The sequence below is a fragment of the Oncorhynchus keta genome, chromosome 4, assembly GCF_023373465.1.
Source record: "Oncorhynchus keta strain PuntledgeMale-10-30-2019 chromosome 4, Oket_V2, whole genome shotgun sequence".
Lineage (NCBI taxonomy): Eukaryota > Metazoa > Chordata > Actinopteri > Salmoniformes > Salmonidae > Oncorhynchus > Oncorhynchus keta.
This window is the reverse complement of record NC_068424.1, coordinates 35,834,447-35,854,190: the sequence shown is the minus strand read 5'-3', so window position 1 is coordinate 35,854,190 and position 19,744 is coordinate 35,834,447. Positions and strand designations below refer to the sequence as shown.

At 44.6% G+C, this 19,744-nt stretch overlaps 1 pseudogene; it reads right to left on the bottom strand.

Moving 5' to 3' along the window:
• Positions 1-19,744, bottom strand: part of LOC118382967 (ribonuclease 3-like) — a 165,786-nt pseudogene that overhangs the window by 137,677 nt on the left and 8,365 nt on the right.

Sequence of the window (19,744 nt, the reverse complement as noted above, 5' to 3'; positions counted from 1 at the left end):
CATCAACTCATCCCTGACCGCTGGCTACGTCCCTCCCGTCTTCAAGAGAGCGAGAGTTGCACCCCTTCTGAAAAAACCTACACTCGATCCCTCCGATGTCAACAACTACAGACCAGTATCCCTTCTCTCTTTTCTCTCCAAAACTCTTGAGCGTGCCGTCCTTGGCCAGCTCTACCGCTATCTCTCTCAGAATGACCTTCTTGATCCAAATCAGTCAGGTTTCAAGACTAGTCATTCAACTGAGACTGCTCTTCTCTGTATCACGGAGGCGCTCCGCACTGCTAAAGCTAACTCTCTCTCCTCTGCTCTCATCCTTCTAGACCTATCGGCTGCCTTCGATACTGTGAACCATCAGATCCTCCTCTCCACCCTCTCCGAGTTGGGCATCTCCGGCGCGGCCCACGCTTGATTGCGTCCTACCTGACAGGTCGCTCCTACCAGGTGGCGTGGCGAGAATCTGTCTCCTCACCACGCGCTCTCACCACTGGTGTCCCCCAGGGCTCTGTTCTAGGCCCTCTCTTATTCTCGCTATACACCAAGTCACTTGGCTCTGTCATAACCTCACATGGTCTCTCCTATCATTGCTATGCAGGCGACACACAATTAATCTTCTCCTTTCCCCCTTCTGATGACCAGGTGGCGAATCGCATCTCTGCATGTCTGGCAGACATATCAGTGTGGATGACGGATCACCACCTCAAGCTGAACCTCAGCAAGACGGAGCTCCTCTTCCTCCCGGGGAAGGACTGCCCGTTCCATGATCTCGCCATCACGGTTGACAACTCCATTGTGTCCTCCTCCCAGAGCGCTAAGAACCTTGGCGTGATCCTGGACAACACCCTGACGTTCTCAACTAACATCAAGGCGGTGTCCCGTTCCTGTAGGTTCATGCTCTACAACATCCGCAGAGTACGACCCTGCCTCACACAGGAAGCGGCGCAGGTCCTAATCCAGGCACTTGTCATCTCCCGTCTTGATTACTGCAACTCGCTGTTGGCTGGGCTCCCTGCCTGTGCCATTAAACCCCTACAACTCATCCAGAACGCCGCAGCCCGTCTGGTGTTCAACCTTCCCAAGTTCTCTCACGTCACCCCGCTCCTCCGCTCTCTCCACTGGCTTCCAGTTGAAGCTCGCATCCGCTACAAGACCATGGTGCTCGCCACGGAGCTGTGAGGGGAACGGCACCTCAGTACCTCCAGGCTCTGATCAGGCCCTACACCCAAACAAGGGCACTGCGTTCATCCACCTCTGGCCTGCTCGCCTCCCTACCACTGAGGAAGTACAGTTCCCGCTCAGCCCAGTCAAAACTGTTCGCTGCTCTGGCCCCCAATGGTGGAACAAACTCCCTCACGACGCCAGGACAGCGGAGTCAATCACCACCTTCCGGAGACACCTGAAACCCCACCTCTTCAAGGAATACCTAGGATAGGGTAAGTAAGGGTAAGTAATCCTTACTAAGTAATTTTTGGTTCTAGTCAGGATTCTAGCAACCGTATTTAGCACTAAGTGAAGTTTATTTAGTGCTTTATCCGGGTAGCCAGAAAGTTTCAGATTTTTGCAATGTTACGTAGATGGAAAAAAGCTGTCCTTGAAACAGTCTTGATATGTTCTTCAAAAGAGACATCAGGGTCCATAGTAACGCCGAGGTCCTTCACAGTTTTATTTGAGACGACTGTACAACCATTAAGATTAATTATCAGATTCAACAGAAGATCTCTTTGTTTCTTGGGACCAAGAACAAGCATCTCTGTTTTGTCCGAGTTTAAAAGTAGAAAGTGTGCAGCCATCCACTTCCTTATGTCTGAAACACATGCTTCTACTTGTCCCTTCAGGAGACCTTGCCCATTCGTTGGAGTGAGTACACTGGTGGTTCTAAAAGATAATGGTTCTTATCCCCTTTCCCGCCCCCCTCTCCATGCCACCCTGCTGTGGGGCGACCAGCCCAAGTCTATTCAGGTATTCAATGACTCGGGGGCCGATGTGAGTCTCATGGACATTACCCTGGCGTCTGAGCTGGGCTTCCCCATTCAACGCCTCTTCATTACCATGGGTGTTAGAGCGCTGGACAACCTACGAGTTTCGGGGAACCACAGCAAGATGATCCAATTCCTGCTGGTTGAGTCTCCGCAGGTTCCCGTGGTAATGGAATTCTCTTGGCTCCAGTGACACAATCCCTCCATTGACTGGGCTACTGGTTCCGTCGTGGACTGGAGCCCATCGTGCCACACTCATTGCCTGAAGTCAGCTCTGCCTGCCCCGGGATGTCTTCCTGTGGGCTTCGAAATTGCCCCAGACCTCTCCGCCAGCTCCGCAGAATACCAGGACCTCCAGGAGGGGTTCAGTAAGGCCCGGGCCACTTTGCTTCTTAAGCACCGACCGGTATCCAAGAAGGTCAAGCCTGAGGCGCTGGCATGCTGCTATAGTGCTGTGGCTATACCCCTAGAAACCGATAGCTTTTTCTTCCGCTGCAAGATCATTAGCCCCTCTGCTGTTCGTCTCTGTTGCCCCGTTCCCTCTGTGTTTTTCCTACCTTTTCAGTGTCTAGATTCAAAACCATGTCTGACTGCCTGTCCTGACCCTGTACCCATCCGCCTGACCACTCTGCCTGTTCTGACCACGCTGTCTGTTCTGTTCAGCCTGACTGCGGTCCTGTACCTTTGCTTCTATTCTGGATTATCATCCCCTGCCTGCCTTGGCCTGTCGTTTGCCTGCCCCTGTTACAATAAACATTGTTACTTCACACAGTCTGCACTTGGGTCTTACCTTGATACCTGATAAAGGCAAAGGGTGTCTACTTTGAAAAATATATGATATATTTTGATATTTTGACACTTTAAGTTACTGCATGATTCATATGTGTTATTTTGTATTTTTGATGTCTTCACTAGTATTCTACAATGTATAAAATAGTACAAATCAAGAAAAGCCCTTGAATGAGTAGGTGTCCAAACTTTTGACTGGTACTGTATAGTGAACAACAATTTAAACGCAATATGTAAAGTGATGGTCTCATGTTTCATGAGCTGTATAAATTTGGCTACCTTTTCAGGCACCTCCCTCATGTAAGCATAGGTCTGAACATGACAGGCTGCAGCCAATACTTTGACATGTAGGCTAATTATTTATTTTTCATACACTTTTGTTTTTCTTAACAGAATAGCTCATGTTTTTCAGTTTTCAAATCAATTTAATCTCTCAATTGGCTATTTGGTTAATGACCTTGGTGCCCTGGCAGATTGGGCACGACCAAATGGCCTTTCCCATGAATCACGAAATTACAGGGCCGAGCAGCACTCCCAGCAACTGATGCCAATAAAAAAAAAATCTTAGCTAGCTGGTAACCACATTTTTTCAATAGAACACTTTTTCAGAGACATTCAAAACAAAAATCTGAGCTCTCCCTTGTTCAACAAGGAATGACTAAGAGGGCCTTGAGTGGGGCAACCTTCTCTTTAAAAAGGGGTACTCCACAGTTCCTAAATCTATTTTTGGACTTATAAATTAATGACATGTGCCCATTGATTACTAAAAAATATAACAAATGCCTCATGAGCTTAGTTCAACTGTTGTACCACATCAGAACCCAAAATATAAGCTTGTTTTACTCCAATGTTTGTAAACAAACTACATGTAAACAAACAATATTAAGCATCAAAATATGGTTAAAACTACAATTTTGATAACATGGATGGTGAGTCCTTGCATCCATGGCTCGGCCCCTTCATTTGAGAATGGTTACATTCTGGAAGACTACACTGTCTGTGTGTTACATTGTGTTGTATCCTGGAGAATATCATTACAGCACACAGCAGTTACACACACATAGACATGCTGCGGGCTGCTACAGGGGCATGTATGACTTGTAGAGTAAGTGTTGATTACCATTACCTGTCCTTACCCGACTATTTCCTGCTGTGATGTTCCGCTGGCAGGCTGAGCGCGTGCGTGTTTGTGTGTCTCGCCTGTATTAGGCAGACCTCCTTGAAAACGTAGCCAATCAGCTTGTCCAGGTGCTTCAGACAGTGGTGGTATCAGACGTGGTGGGTCAACACTGAACACATCATGGCATGCTGCGGAGAATAACAGAGAGGGGAGAGAGAGAACGAGAGAGGGGAGAGAGCGAGCGAGAGATGGGCGGAGGGAGGTAGAGAGAGAGAGCGACACAGAGCAAGAGAAAGAATAGAGATACAGCGACAGAGAGTAGAGGAGAGGGAGAGCGAGAGAGAGAACATGTCAAATCAATCAGCTGGTCATTATTTATTAAGTGGTGCTCCGACAGAGGGAGATTCAATAATCAAAAGCCCAATAAGTGTGTGTTCTCACCATGAAGAGAAATGAGAGTTGTGAGGGAAATTCACATTTTGTCACGAACGAATCAAGACCGCTATTTCAACATGTTGACACAAATGTGCCTGAAGAAACTAACAGACAGGCTTTTCCTGTTTCTGTCACTGAATCACATCTCTCAAAATTGTCAAACAAAGAAAGAAGGAAGGAGCTAAAAGAGAAACAGAGTGAGGAAGAGAGGAGAGATGCAGAGGCAGTGAGATAAAGTTAGAGAGAGGGAGATAAATAAAGAGATAAAGAGAGAGTGAGAGCGATAAAGAGAGTGAGACCAAGCTATAGACAGAGCTGGAGAGTGAGAGAGACTGAGCAAGAAAATGAGAGAGAGAGTGTAACCAATGAGAGCTATCATTAGCAGGAGTCTTATCAAGCCAGACTGGAGAACAGTGTGGGGAGCATTGTGTAGCGGGTGGAACATCCATTAACCCCGCGCCACCACAAAGAGCAGGCTGAGCTGCAAGTTCTAATTAGTGTTTACCGGGGGCCTTGCAGGGGGCCCAGGGTTCCTACAGGTCAGTTAAATGATCTGCGTTTCCCTCTCTTTCCCTTTCTCTGCTCCATCTCTCTCTCTGTTATGTCCTCTCTCTCTCTGCACTAACCGCTAACCCACGCAGCCCAATCTGTTAGCCCACCCCTGGCCCTCGCCTGCCCACCTGCCGCCCACAGTGTGCACCCTGCTGGCCTGCACCCATCCACAGGGCATGACCACACTACTCCAAGGCCTTGTTAACTAGCCAATTAACAAAGCAAGACCGTGTCTCAACTCATCAGACTAGGCTACAGCCTTACTGCCTGCCTGACTGGCTTAGTGGCTCAGACAACATCCGCATGGGTCCACTCCCAGACCAATTTACTCACTGAGTCCTCAGTTGGAAAAAGGTGTGTGTGTGTGTGTGTGTGTGTGTGTGTGTGTGTGTGTGTGTGTGTGTGTGTGTGTGTGTGTGTGTGTGTGTGTGTGTGTGTGTGTGTGTGTGTGTGTGTGTGTGTGTGTGTGTGTGTGTGTGTGTGTGTGTGTGTGTGTGTGTGTGTGTGTGTGTGTGTGTGTGGGTAAGAGTGTGTTTGTGAGAATGATTGGGCTGGGATGTCATCAATGGAAGCCTCTAGCTACCGGCCACATATCAGACCTGACAACAAACTGCAATCCATGTGTGTGTCTTTGCTATGCGTGGGTGATGTTATGGTGTGATGGCAGAAAAGAAACTGCTGGTAGTGTACATCTGTGTGTGTATGTGTGTGTCTCTGTGAGCGTGGGTACAGTGTGCGAGTGTGAATACTTCTGTGTCTCTGTGTCTGTGTGCATGTGCTTGCATCTATTTGCTGCATGAGCGTGTGTGCTTGTGCATATATTTTCTGCGTCTCTGCCTAAGTGTGTAAGGCTGGGTGCAGTGTGGCAGCATAGCGTCTCTCCTGCCCACCAGATAGACGTCAGAGCGGATGCCAGTCTTCCAGAAGCGGATGCCACTCTTCCATGGCTACTGAGCTCAACGGTCACCTCCCGGCACATGGTGTTCTTCTGTCAAATCTTCTGCAGAGCTTCCTGACAAACACACATACATTATTGATCTACTGGGTTAGAGCTGCTGCTACAGGGGACAGCCAACCATCTTTACACCACACAGTTACAGATACAGGAACCGAGAGAGAGACACATGCATAGACAGAGACACTCACAAACAGGTGCATACAGAATGACCACACACACACACACACACACACACACACACACACACACACACACACACACACACACACACACACACACACACACACACACACACACACACACACACACACACACACACACACACACACACACACACACACACACACACACACACAGCCCATTTCCTTCCTCCCCTCTCTCCAGGTAATGCTCCGACCCCCTGCGTCTCATGACAGACACAATAACAGTGAAAGCAGTAGACAGCTCCACTAGACCTGGCTAATTGAGGCATTGGAATTGGGCAGCATGGCGGCTGTGGGTGTATGTGCGTGTGTATTTGTGTGTGTGTGTGTCGGAGCCTGGACTCCAATCTCAGGCAGCGTGCCCAGAGGCATCAGGCTGTTCATTAGGACCTGCAGCTAACGCTGGCTCCGACACACACACGCCCCCACCCCCACACACACACACACACACACACACACACACACACACACACACACACACACACACACACACACACACACAGAAACATAGTGCACATACACATGCACACACACACACAAACACTTGGGTGTGTAGAAACCCAGAAATCTCTCGTTACAGGGCTAAAGTGTACACATTGTCAGCCCTACAGGAGAGAAGACAACTGGTAACAACACCAGAGAGATGAGGTCTGGTTAGCACCAGAGACAGGTGCGGACCAAATGACCATATATATTGGACAAAAGTTGTGCACTACGTAGAAAATAGGGCTCATATGGTGCCATTTGGGACATAGCCTTGGTCTGGGCTGAGAAAGACAGCGTCTACAAATCAGAATTACGACTGGGGACATGTGTCTAGGGTATCTCTGCTACAGTGACTAAATTACCCATGATGCAGTCTGAAATGGAATGGCATGATTTTCAGTCGGCAGCGAGGAAATAAGAACAACACAGAAATGAATAAATAATAATGCCATCCTACTCCTGCGCATCAAAGGGAACATGGTCACACACACACAAAGGCACGCACACAGACACGCCAGCGGCCCTCTGTGTACAACCGAATACAGTATATATACAGTATAAGTCAAATGTTTGGACACACCTACTCATTCAAGGATTTTCCTTTATTTTTACTATGTTCTACATTGGAATCATGTATTAAGCAAAAAAAAAAGTGTTAAACAAATCAAAATATATTTTATATGTGAGATTCTTCAAAGTAGCCACCTTTGCCTTGACAGCTTTGCACACTCTTGCCATTCTCTCAACCAGCTTCACCTGGAATGCTTTTACAACAGATTTCCCACATATGCTGAGCACTTGTTGGCTGTTTTTCCTTCACTCTGCGGTCCAACTTATCCCAAACCATCTCAATTGGGTTGAGGTCAGGTGATTGTGGAGGACAGGTAACCTGATGCAGCACTCCATCATGCTCCTTCTTGGTCAAATAGCGCTTACACAGCCTGGAGGTGTGTTGGGTCATTGTCCTGTTGAAAAACTACTGAGTTCCACAATGTCCAAACCAGATGGGACGTCGTCTCGCTGCCGAATGCTGTGGTAGCCATACTGGTTAAGTGTGCCTAGAATTCTAAATAAATCACTGACGGTGTCAACAGCAAATCACCCCTACACCATCACACCTCCATGCTTCACGATGGGAACCACACCTGCGGAAATCATCTGTTCACCTACTCTGCGTTTCACAAAGACAGAGGTTGGAACAAAAAATCTCAAATTTGGACTCATCAGACCAAAGAACAGATTTCCACGAGTCTAATGTCCATTGCTCGTGTTTCTTGGCCAAAGTAAGTCTCTTCTTCTTACTGGCGTCATATAGTTGAGGTTTCTTTTCAGAAATTTGACCATGAAGACCTGATTCACGCAGTCTCCTCTGAACAGTGGATGTTGAGATGTGTCTGTTTCTTGAACTCTGTGAAGCATTTACTTGGGCTGCAACCTTAGGTTCAGTTAACTCTAATGAACTTATCCTTTGCAGCAGAGGCAACTCTGGGTCTTCCTTTCCTGTGGCGGTCCTCATGAGAGCCAGTTTCATCGTAGCACTTGATGGTTTTTGTGACTACACTTGAAGAAACTTTCAAAGGTCTTGTCACAACACAACTGATTGAGGAGAGTGTATAGTTATGTACTCAAAAATGTATCAATAAACCAATTAGGCACATTTGGGGAGAGTTGATACAACATTTTGAACAGTAATGCAATGGTTAAATCGGATCAGTCTAAAACTTTGCACATACACTGCTGCCATCTACTGGCCAACATCTAAATTGCGTCTTTACTGCAATAATACATTGTGGCCTTTCTCTTGCATTTCAAAGATGAAGATTTTTTTTTTAAAGCATGTTTTTTCCTTTGTATTATCTTTTCCCAGATCTAAATTGTTATTTTCTCCTACATTACGTTCACATTTCCACAAACACCACAGTGATACCTTTCAAATGGTATCAAGAATATTCATATCCTTGCTTCATGTCCTGAGCTACAGGCAGTTTGATTTGGGTATGTCATTTTAGGCGAAAATTGAAAAATGGGTCCAATTCTTAAGAGCTTATCTGACTTGTTTGGTTAAAAAAAAAATGTTTAAGTGACTCTCCTGCTCATATAAAATTAACCAGAATCAGATGGGAGTTTCATATAAGGTCCTTGGCTCCCTCTAATGTGTTCAACTCTGCCACAGATGTGAAGGTAGAAACCTTGAATTGTGCGGAGTTTCTTCCCTCTAAAGTTTCAACTTAATGGTTTCCACCTCAGCAACTTGTCTTACATTTTGTGATAATCTGTGTGTTTGTGTGCCCTGAGCTCAGTCAATTAGCCAGTTTCCCAGGTAGCACAGGCTAGGAGCTCAGGCAGCGTCGCTAATGATTACTGATATTCCCACTGTCAACCCACAGAGCAATTAGTTCAACACACACCAAGCCATCACAGCTCCAAGGGCTAGCCATGTCAGCGAGTCTTCACACAGCTATAACAATTCAGCAACACTCTTATTATCCACAACCCCCTGGGAACATCATTAGGAGTGTATGTTTTTGTGTACGTGTGTGAGCATGTGTTTGTGTGTTTGCACGTCGTTTGTGTCACTTGTTCATCCACAGGTCCGGTAAACGTTCATTTGTTGTTTTCTGCTGAACCGAGTATAAAATGTGCCTTTAAATTACAGAGAGAGGCCTTTCATCTCATCAGAGAAAGAAGGGCTTGTTAGTGTTAGTGGAGGTTGATGGTTGGTGCTCTAGTTCTGTCACTGCCAGTATGGCCGTTTAATGTGTGCATTCCCAAATGGCACTCTATTTTCTACTTAGTGCACTACTCTTAACCAGGTGCCATTTTGGACATAGCTACTGTAGGGTAAGTGAGGAGTGGAGGTTCCAGTGTAGGGGCTCTCACCACAGAGAGATGCCCAGATGGTATCTTTGCCTCTAGAGAGACTGCACTGTGTTCCACCCCAGATGGAGGATCCATGGCCCCTGGCTGGCCACTTTGATGCGCTTCAGACACCACCGCCTGTCAACACACACACACACACACACATGTAGCGATACCAACACACACACGAAAATGTAGGAACGTATGTAGCAACATCAACAACTGCATGCAGACATTCAGTTTAGGTGGAGTCTCCTCCTCTTCTCTTAACATGACATCTTTGTTGCTTTGCAGGGTGCAATGACCTCTGCTCCCATTCCTCACTAATCCGCAGCTATCCACCCTTATCACTGACCGCAACCATGTGATTGCCTTTTCATTTCTTAGTAACGTTCCAAGCCCCTGGCTCAAATCCAACATTAATTGACCCCACCATATACAGTTGAAGTTGGAAGTTTACATAAACATACTGTAGATCGTTTTTCAACCACTCCACAAATCCCTTGTTAACAAACTATAGTTTTGGCAAGTCGGTTAGGACATCTACTTTGTGCATGACACAAGTAATTTTTTCAGCAATTGTTTACAGACAGATTATTTCACATATAATTCACTGTATCGCAATTCAAGTGGGTCAGAAGTTTACATACACTAAGTTGACTGTGCCTTTAAAATGCATGGAAAATTCCAGAAAATGATGTCATGGCTTTAGAATCTTCTGATAGGCTAATTTACATAATTTGAGTCAATTGGAGGTGTACCTGTGGATGTATTTCAAGGCCTACCTTCAAACTCAGTGCCTCTTTTCATGACATCATGGGGGGAAAAAAATGGTAGACCTCCACAAGCCTGGTACATCCTTGGGAGCAATTTCCAAATGCCTGAAGGTACCACATGCATCTGTACAAACAATAGTACGCAAGTATAAACAGCATGGGACCACGCAGCCGTCATACCGCTCAGGAAAGAGTTGTGTTCTGTCTCCTAGAGATTAATGTACTTTGGTGTGAAAAGTGCAGATCAATCCCAGAACAACAGCAAAGGACCTTGTGAAGATGCTGGAGGAAACCGGTACAGACATATCTATATCCAGAGTAAAACTGGTCCTGTATCAATATAACCTGAATGGCAATGAAGAAGCCACTGCACATGAGAACAAAGATGGTACTTTTTGGAATAATGTCCTCTCGTCTGATGAAACGAAAATAGAACTTTTTGGCCATAATGATCATCATTATGTTTGGAGGAAAAAGGGGGAGACTTCCAAGCCGAAGAACACCATCCCAACGTTGAAGCACGGGATGGTAGCATCATGTTGTGGGGGTGCTTTGCAACAGGAGGGACATGTGCACTTCTCAAAATAGATGGCTTCATGAGGGAGGAAAATTATGTGGATATATTGAAGCAATATCTCAAGACATCAGTCAGGAAGTTAAAGGTTGGTCGCAAATAGGTCTTCCATTGACAATGACCCAAAGCCTACTTCCATAGTTGTGACAAAATGGCTTGGGCTCGGCCCCTTTTCTCTCAATTTCAGCCTGAATGACATTCCCAAAGTAAACTGCCTGTTGCTCAGACCCTGAAGCCGGGATATGCATATAATTGGTAACATTGGAAAACAAACACTTTGAAGTTTGTGAAAACGTTAAAATAATGTAGGAGAATATCAAAAGAAGAATACACCTGCACCTAAGAGACCATCGTCTTGCAATGGCAAGTATAAGGGCATACTCAATTATAGCTCCCAGGATGTAATTCCTATGGCTTCCACAGGGTGTCAGCAGTTTGTTCAAGGTTTCAGGCTTGTAACTTCCACAACAAATAAGAAATATCAGTTTTAGTACAGGGACACAGTCTTGGAAATTAGTTATTCCGCGTACCATGAAGACAAGATTCACCTGCTAAAATCGGTTTCCTATTGAACATACTTCTTTCCATAAGAAATATTATAGTTTGATCACATTTTATGTTATCTGAGGAGATAATAGAAACGTAGTTTGACTTGTAGAAACAAAGTATAGTGGTAGATCGGATTCCTTTCTCTGCATGTTCAACGAGTGGATTACTCAAATCGATGAAACCAACTACAGACTTTTGGGGATATAAAGAAGGATTTTATCTAACAAAACGACACTACATGTTATAAGCCAGGACCCTTTGGATAACAAATCAGAGGAATATTTTCGAAACGTAAGTGAATATTTAATCTCTATATGTGAATTTATGAAACCTGTGCCGGTGGAAAAATATTTTGATTTGGGGCGCAGTCCTCAAACGATCGCATGGCATGCTTTTACTGTAATAACTACTGTAAAGCAGACAGTGCAGTTAGATTAACAATAATTTAACCTTTCAACCGATATGAGACACTTGTATTTGCATAAATGTGTAATATACATAATTTTATGATTATTTATTTGAATTGCACGCCCTCAAGTTTCACTGGATGTTGTCCTGCTAGCGGAACGCCTTTAAAAACAAATTCTTATTTACAAATTCTTATTCCCCGGCCTACCGGGGAACTGTATATTGACTTTTCTTCTATTGCGTTATTGACTGTACGTTTGTTGATTCCATGTGTAACTCTGTGTTGTTGTTTGTGTCGACCTGCTTTGCTTTATCTTGGCCAGGTCGCAGTCGTAAATGAGAACTTGTTCTCAACTGGCCTACCTGGTTAAATAAAGGTGAAATAAAAGTGGTAAAAAATAATAATAATTGGATTAACTGCCTTGTTCATTGGCAGAACAACAGCTTTTCACTTTGCCAGCTCAGGGATTCGATCAAGCAACCTGCCGCAAATGATTAACGGGACCTTGTTCATTTTATGAGCAGGTCCAAAGCCTAGCACAATACCTCAGATAACCCTTCATGGTTGGTAGACTGTAACACGTTACACTATATCTTAGCTAACCCGTGTTAGGTTCTAATTACCAGAGTAAGAACTCTTTGGACACTATGAAAACTTAAACCAAGTTTATTCTTCCCAAAGGATCGAAATGCTGAATTGACAAAAACATGTTTGTAATAGGGGTGTATAGGTACCCCATTTTGGGTACCTCCTTCTCGCTAAACATTCTATCTTTATTCCTAGGCAGGAAACTAAGTGATAAATATTTCCTTCTCCCTTAATGTGACCTGACCTGACCTCGACCCCCTTCATCACTAATCCGTGGCTCTCTCCCCATATCAATGCCTGCCACATGTGATTGTTTGCCCTACACAGTACATTCCAAGATAACCATTAACTTCTGGTGTAGCCCCTTGGCAATGGCACCCTTCATGTCTCTATTACAACTAATGATTAAAAACATTTGAAGTTCAGAAATGCAAACCTATCACAGATTACGGGCGATTAACTGTAACAAGGCTCAAGATTCAAGGCCTGGTTATTTCATGTTCATGAATATGGATTTTACCTAATGAAGCCCATAGCGTGTGGTAACTAACAAAAGGTGAGACGTGTCAGCCTATTTGCAATGCACCTCATTGTTATTGAATTTCCATTTTCACATTTCTCTTTCAGCAGCATCTTTTAATCAAATGATTTTGAAGGCGTACACATATAAAAGCGTGCATACTTATTTTAAATGTCTGTAGTTCTGTCCTTTTGATGAAGTTGTCTATACATTTTACGTCATGTTTCATGTTTTGTGTGGGGATCCTAATAAAATAATATACACACACCTCCCGAGTGGCGCAGCGGTCTAAGGCACTGCAACGCAGTGCTAGAGGCTGTATCACAACCGGCTGTGATCGGGAGTGCTATAGGGCAAGTGCACAATTGGCCCAGCATCATCCGGGTTAGGGGCGGGCTTGGCATGGGGGGCTTTACTTGGCTCATTGCACTCTAGCGACTCCTTGTGGTGGGCCGGGCGCCTGCAGGCTGACTTCGGTCGTCAGTTGAACGGTGTTTCCTCCGACACATTAGTGCAGCTGGCTTCCGGGTTAAACAGATGGGTGTTAAGAAACACGGTTTGGCGGGTTATGTTTCGGAGGACACACGACTTGACCTTCGCCTCCCGAGCCCGTTGGGGAGTTGCAGCTATGAGACAAGATCGAAATTGGGGAGAGAAAACATACTATACAAACCGATTTAGGACCACTGACTGACCTGGAGCTACAAAAGCCTCAACAGCAGGTACTGCAGACAATAACTACATGTAGGACCAACAAAGGCAGCAAGAGCAACCAGAGCAAGAAGGATAAACAAGCACTATAGGGGCTCAAAGTGCTCTAAGGGTATAAAGCTAGTCTAGCTAGAATTCTACAACAACAAAAAAAACGAAGTCGCTGTGGAGCGAACAGTGGCGCTGTTTCCCCTAATGTGGATTTGATCTCTTTAATAAGGAGTAAATTACTAGCCAGCCACATTACGCTCCAGAGATGGAGTGGCTGTGAGGAAAGACTAATAGCAGTAGCCTAAGAAGGATATGCAAGGGTGAAAAGAAGCTACAGGCAGTGAATAGCTCATTGCAGCACAAGGCTACAATGTAGTGTAAGATGGTTCTAGTAATTACACTGCAACATGTTTCAGCCCTATGCTCCTAGGACGTTACAATTGTATGAAGCTGGCATGTGTCATACTTAATTATTATGAGGTCAGCTGGGCAGTGAGATGTACTGTGCTGTAGTGTGTGTGATACCCACCTGCCTCTGTGTTAGATTCTGTTTGACTATCTGCTTGACCTTGGGACTGTTAGCCAGCAGGTGGGGTAGTTTCACATAGGGTTTACACAGCTTTGAGAGATGGAGAGAGATAGAAAGAGAGAGAGAGAGAGAGAGAGAGTTAGAGAGAGAGAGAGAGAGACATCTCTCAGACCAACACATTAATATTTCACCATTATTAAACAACATAATTTAATAGTACATTTGTCTGCTGTCTGTGTGTGTGGGGGGCCTGGTTTCCTCTTGTTTTCGACCAGAGAGGTCGCCTTCAACAACCAGGAAGTAAACACAAAATAGTTTATGAGCACTGTTTGTAACACTTCTTCACTCAACGCTGCAGTTATAACACAAGAGAAGAGACATCTCTCCAAATGCCCCAATTACAATTTATATGATTTAAAATTTATTTGAAAAGGACATCGATTTGGGGAAGGTTACACAGTGATGTACCATTGAAAACCCCCTCGGACTGCCAGACTCTAGTAATAATAGACTGAGGGCTCTGACCGCGCCGCTCCATTAAAGCTTTTCCTCATTTAGTGGCCAAGTTATTCAATTATATGACTGGCATGCGGCCCGGCTCGAGAGAGAGAGAGAGAGAGAGAGAGAGAGAGAGAGAGAGAGAGAGAGAGAGAGAGAGAGAGAGAGAGAGAGAGAGAGAGAGAGAGAGAGAGAGAGAGAGAGAGAGAGAGAGATAAAACCTGTGGTGTAGAAAGAGAGAAAGCAAGAGAGCAACCCGCGGTAGAGAGAGAGGAATGGTGGCGATGAGGGGAATTAGAATTAAGGCTGTTTAATAGGGCGACTTCATTAGTGATCTGTGTGGAGAGAGACTGAGACGGCTTTACCGCTGTGATTATCGGCTCACCGCTGGCCTAACGGCGTGCGACAGTCGGGCACAGGTGGAGGCTGCGGAGGAGAGGAGAGCAGGTTAAAGCTGCAGCCTGAGAGGCCTCCCTCCCCAACCTGCTCACTTGACATTTCAGAAGATCCGCTCTGTGCTCTCAAGGTATGACAGGCTGGTGCGTGTGTGTGTGTGTCTGCCACACGCTCATTAACATATGCTCTCTGACTGCCGTCGCTCTCCAGTAAATGCTAATTTACCACCATCCGCTTCTCCCTCGTCTCGCTCCCCCTCTCTTTTTTAAATTTCACTCCCTCTCCCTGTGGCCCTCTATAGATACTGGGGTTAGAACAACCCTAAACATTCATTTCTAAAGCAAGGGAATAGGAAGGTGTACCTTAACGTAAGTAGCGTTGTCTGTGTCCTCTCTCTCCTTCCTCGCTCCCCTCTCAGTGGCATTGCCATCAATGCAATTAAAGACAGCTCTGCCCTCACTTCCCTCATTATGTCGCAGGAATGTTCCGGTGCTTTCCATCTTATTTCATTTCCACATTTGCGACCTCCTGTTAATCATGTCCACGTTCGTCAACAAATGTGTCGTCTGTGGATCAGAGATTTAACATAGCCTAGGAGAGTGTGTGGTGTGTGTGTGCATCCATAACTGCGGGGAAACATGAGGACGCAGACGGACATCCCTAATATTCCGACAGACAAAAATCTGCATTACTCAAAGGACAAAGGTCTGAGCACAAACACACTAATGATGGGGTTTCATAATAACGAGATCTCCTGTTTACCGGCTATAAAGCCTTCAATCGCTCGTCATTGGCTTCTAAGGATGTGTCCCAAATGGCACGCTATTCCCTTCGTAGTGCACTACTTTTTATCAGGACTCTGGTCAAAAGTAGTTCACTATAAAAGTAATAAAATGACGTTTGGGATCTCCTTGTAGTATGTGACAAGGATACAGATAAACAGATTATAATAACAGACACAGTGAACAAACATAAACTAGTTGAAGAGTTTCACTTTTGATTGGCGCTTTGTTTTGTTTGTTGTTGCTTCTCTCTACACCTTGGAGACGATGGAAGAGGAAAATGTAATATACTTTTGGTAATTATGCACAGGCACAGTACAGTATTCCCTCTCCTTCACCTCCACACTGTCTGTGTGTGTGTGTGTGTGTGTGTGTATCTGCTTGTCTTTACTTTTCAAGAGACAGACAGTGTCGTTCCCACAGCGAGATTACCCAGTGGAACCCTAGGACCCATGACGACGCATGTGAAAATGTCACACCACTCTTTCTCTACCTCCCTGTCTCTCAACGACATACGCCCCCCCTCTCTCTCTCTCTCTCTCTCTCTCTCTCTCTCTCTCTCTCTCTCTCTCTCAACAAACACAGAAGAGTGCCACCATCAACCCGTCCTGTGAGAGATTCCTTAAATAAGGAGCGTGGGGCACAGGGGAGAGGGGAGCGGAAGGAGTGTGTCTGAGGAAGGGAACTATGCAGTAGTGTTTGTGGCCAGGGATGAGAGGCTGGGGGCAGTATAAATCTAGATCCTCGGCGGTTAGTGGTTGGGGTCTTACTGCGGATCCCCAGTGTAACTGAGCTGGGCCGGGGGTTGTGGGGAGCAGGACAGGGGAAGTATAGTTCCTGGGTGGTGGGGGGCGGTTGGGGTTTGAGGGGTAGAGTGAGGATCTTACTGCGGGTCACCGGGGGAGCTGAGCTGGATGGGCCAGATCCCAAAGTGGACAATGGTGGGGAAGGAGTTGACCTCTGGGTTGAACTGCTCTCTGTTCAGCTGGTCGATATGCACCGAGCTGGGCTTCTGAAACAACAACACAAACACTATGATACCAGGGCCCATATCAAGTCAAATTGTACTTGTCACATGTGGCAAAAACAACACGTGTAGACCATACAGTGGAATGACACTGTATGACAAGCCCTTAATTAACCAACAATGCAGTTTTAAGAAAATAAGTGTTAAGAAAGTATTTACAAAAAAAAACTGAGGTAAAAAATAAATAAATATACAGTGGGGCAAAAAAGTATTTAGTCAGCCACCAATTGTGCAAGTTCTCCCACTTAAAACGATGAGAGAGGCCTGTAATTTTCATCATAGGTACACTTCAACTATGACGGACAAAATGAGAAAAAAAATCCAGAAAATCACATTGTAGGATTTTTTATGAATTTATTTGTACATTATGGTGGAAAATAAATATTTGGTCACCTACAAACAAGAAAGATTTCTGGCTGTCACTGTAACTTCTTCTTTAAGAGGCTCCTCTGTCCTCCACTCATTACCTGTATTAGTGGCACCTGTTTGAACTTGTTATCAGTATAAAAGACACCTGTCCACAACTTCAAACAGTCACACTCCAAACTCCACTATTGCTGTCAAAGGACATCAGAAACAAAATTGTAGACCTGCACCAGCCTGGGAAGACTGAATCTGCAATAGGTAAGCAGCTTGGTTGGAAGAAATCAACTGTGGGAGAAATTATTAGGAAATGGAACAAATACAAGACCACTGATAATCACACTCGATCTGGGGCTCCACGCAAGATTTCACCCCGTGGGGTCAAAATGATCACAAGAACGGTGAGCAAAAATCCCAGAACCACATGGGGGGACCTAGTGAATGACCTGCAGAGAGCTGGGACAAAAGCAACAAAGCCGACCATCAGTAACACACTATGCCGCCAGGGACTCAAATCCTGCAGTGCCAGACGTGTCCCCCTGCTCATGTCCAGGCCCGTCTGAAGTTTGCTAGAGAGCATTTGGATGATCCAGAAGAATGTTGGGAGAATGTCATATGGTCAGATGAAACCAAAATAGAACTGGTAAAAACCCAATTTGTCGTGTTTGGAGTACAAAGAATGCGGAGTTGCATCCAAAGAACACCATACCTACTGTGAAGCATGGGGTGGAAGCATCATGCTTTGGGGCTGTTTTTCTACAAAAGGACCAGGACGACTGATCCGTGTAAGGGAAAGAATGAATGGGGCCATGTATCGTGAGATTTTGAGTGAAAACCTCCTTCCATCAGCAAGGGCATTGAAGATGAAACGTAGCTGGGTCTTTCAGCATGACAATGATCCCAAACACACCGCCCGGGCAACGAAGGAGTGGCTTCGTAAAAAGTATTTCAAGGTCCTGGAGTGGCCTAGCCAGTCTCCAGATCTCAACCCTATAGAAAATCTTTGGAGGGAGTTGAAAGTCCGTGTTGCCCAGCAACCGCCCCAAAACATCACTGCTCTAGAGGAGATCTGCATGGAGGAATGGGCCAAAAGACCAGCAAAAGTGTGTGAAAACCTTGTGAAGACTTACAGAAAACGTTTGCCCTCTGCCATTGCTAACAAAGGGTATATAACAAAGTATTGAGATAAACTTTTGTTATTGACCAAATACATATTTTTAAGTGGGAGAAGTTGCACAATTGGTGGCTGACTAAATACTTTTTTGCCCCACTGTATATATTTTTTTTTAATTAAGAAAAATAACAAGTAATTCAACTTCTTCGGGATAGGGTCTATTTTTCTCCATTTCCGCCTGACTGATGCGCCCAAAGTAAACTGCCTGTTACTCAGGCCCTGAAGCCAGGATGCGCATATAATTGGTACCACTAGAAAGAAAACACTCTGACATTTGTAGAAATGTTAAAATAATGTAGGAAACTATAACACAATAGATAGGTAAAAATCCAAAGAAAAACCAGCCGGAAATATATATTCTTTGAAAGCCCATGCTCTTCCAATGGAATGTATAAGTAAAAGATTTAATCTAGCTCCCAGTATGCAATTCCTATGGCTTCCACTGGATATCAGTAGTCTTTCTTCAAGGTTTCAGGCTTGTTTATTCCCAAACGAGGAAGAATAATGAGTTTTGATACAGGGACTCAGACTCGGAAATCAGTGTACAGTATGTGCAATGAAGTGGACACGCACCTGCTAATATCGTTTTCCTATTGAACATACTTCTTTACGTATGAAATATATTTAATTACATTTTAGGGTATGTCCTTGTTTTTGAAAGAAAATGATTTTTTTCCCATTAAAATAACATCTAATTGATCAGAAATACATTGTAGACATTGTTAATTTTGACAAATGGCTATTGTAGCTGGAAATGGCTGATTTTTAATGCAATATCTACATATGTGTACAGAGGCCAATTATCAGCAACCATCACTCCTGTGTTCTAATGGCAAGTTGTGTAAGCTAATCCAAATTTATAATTTTATAAGGATAGTTGATCATTAGAAAACACTTTTGCAATTATGTTGTGCTGATTAAACAATGAGCATCAGCATTTGTTGGTTCGATTACAGGGTCAAAAGGGCCAGAAACAAAACTTTCTTCTGAAACTGGTCAGTCTATTCTTGTTCTGAGAAATGTAGGCTATCCTATGCGACAAATTGCCAAGAAACTGAAGATCTCGTACAACACCGGGTACTACTCCCTTCACAGAACAGCACAAACTGGTTCTAATCAGAATAGACAGAGAAGTGGGAGGCCCCGGTGCAGAACTGAGCAAGAGGACAAGGACAATAGAGTGTCTAGTTTGAGAAACAGATGCCTCACAAATCCTCAACTGGCAGCTTCATTAAAAAAGGGTTTTATAATGATCAATTAGCCTTTTAAAATTATAAACTTGGATTTGCTAACACAACGTGCCATTAGAACACAGGAGTGATAGTTGCTGATAATAAGACTCTGTACGCCTTTGTAGATATTCCATAAAAGAAATCTGCTGTTTCCACCTACAATAGTCATTTACAACATTAACAATGTATACACCGTATGTCTGATCAATTTGATGTTATTTTAATTTACAAAAAAATAGCTTTTCTTTCA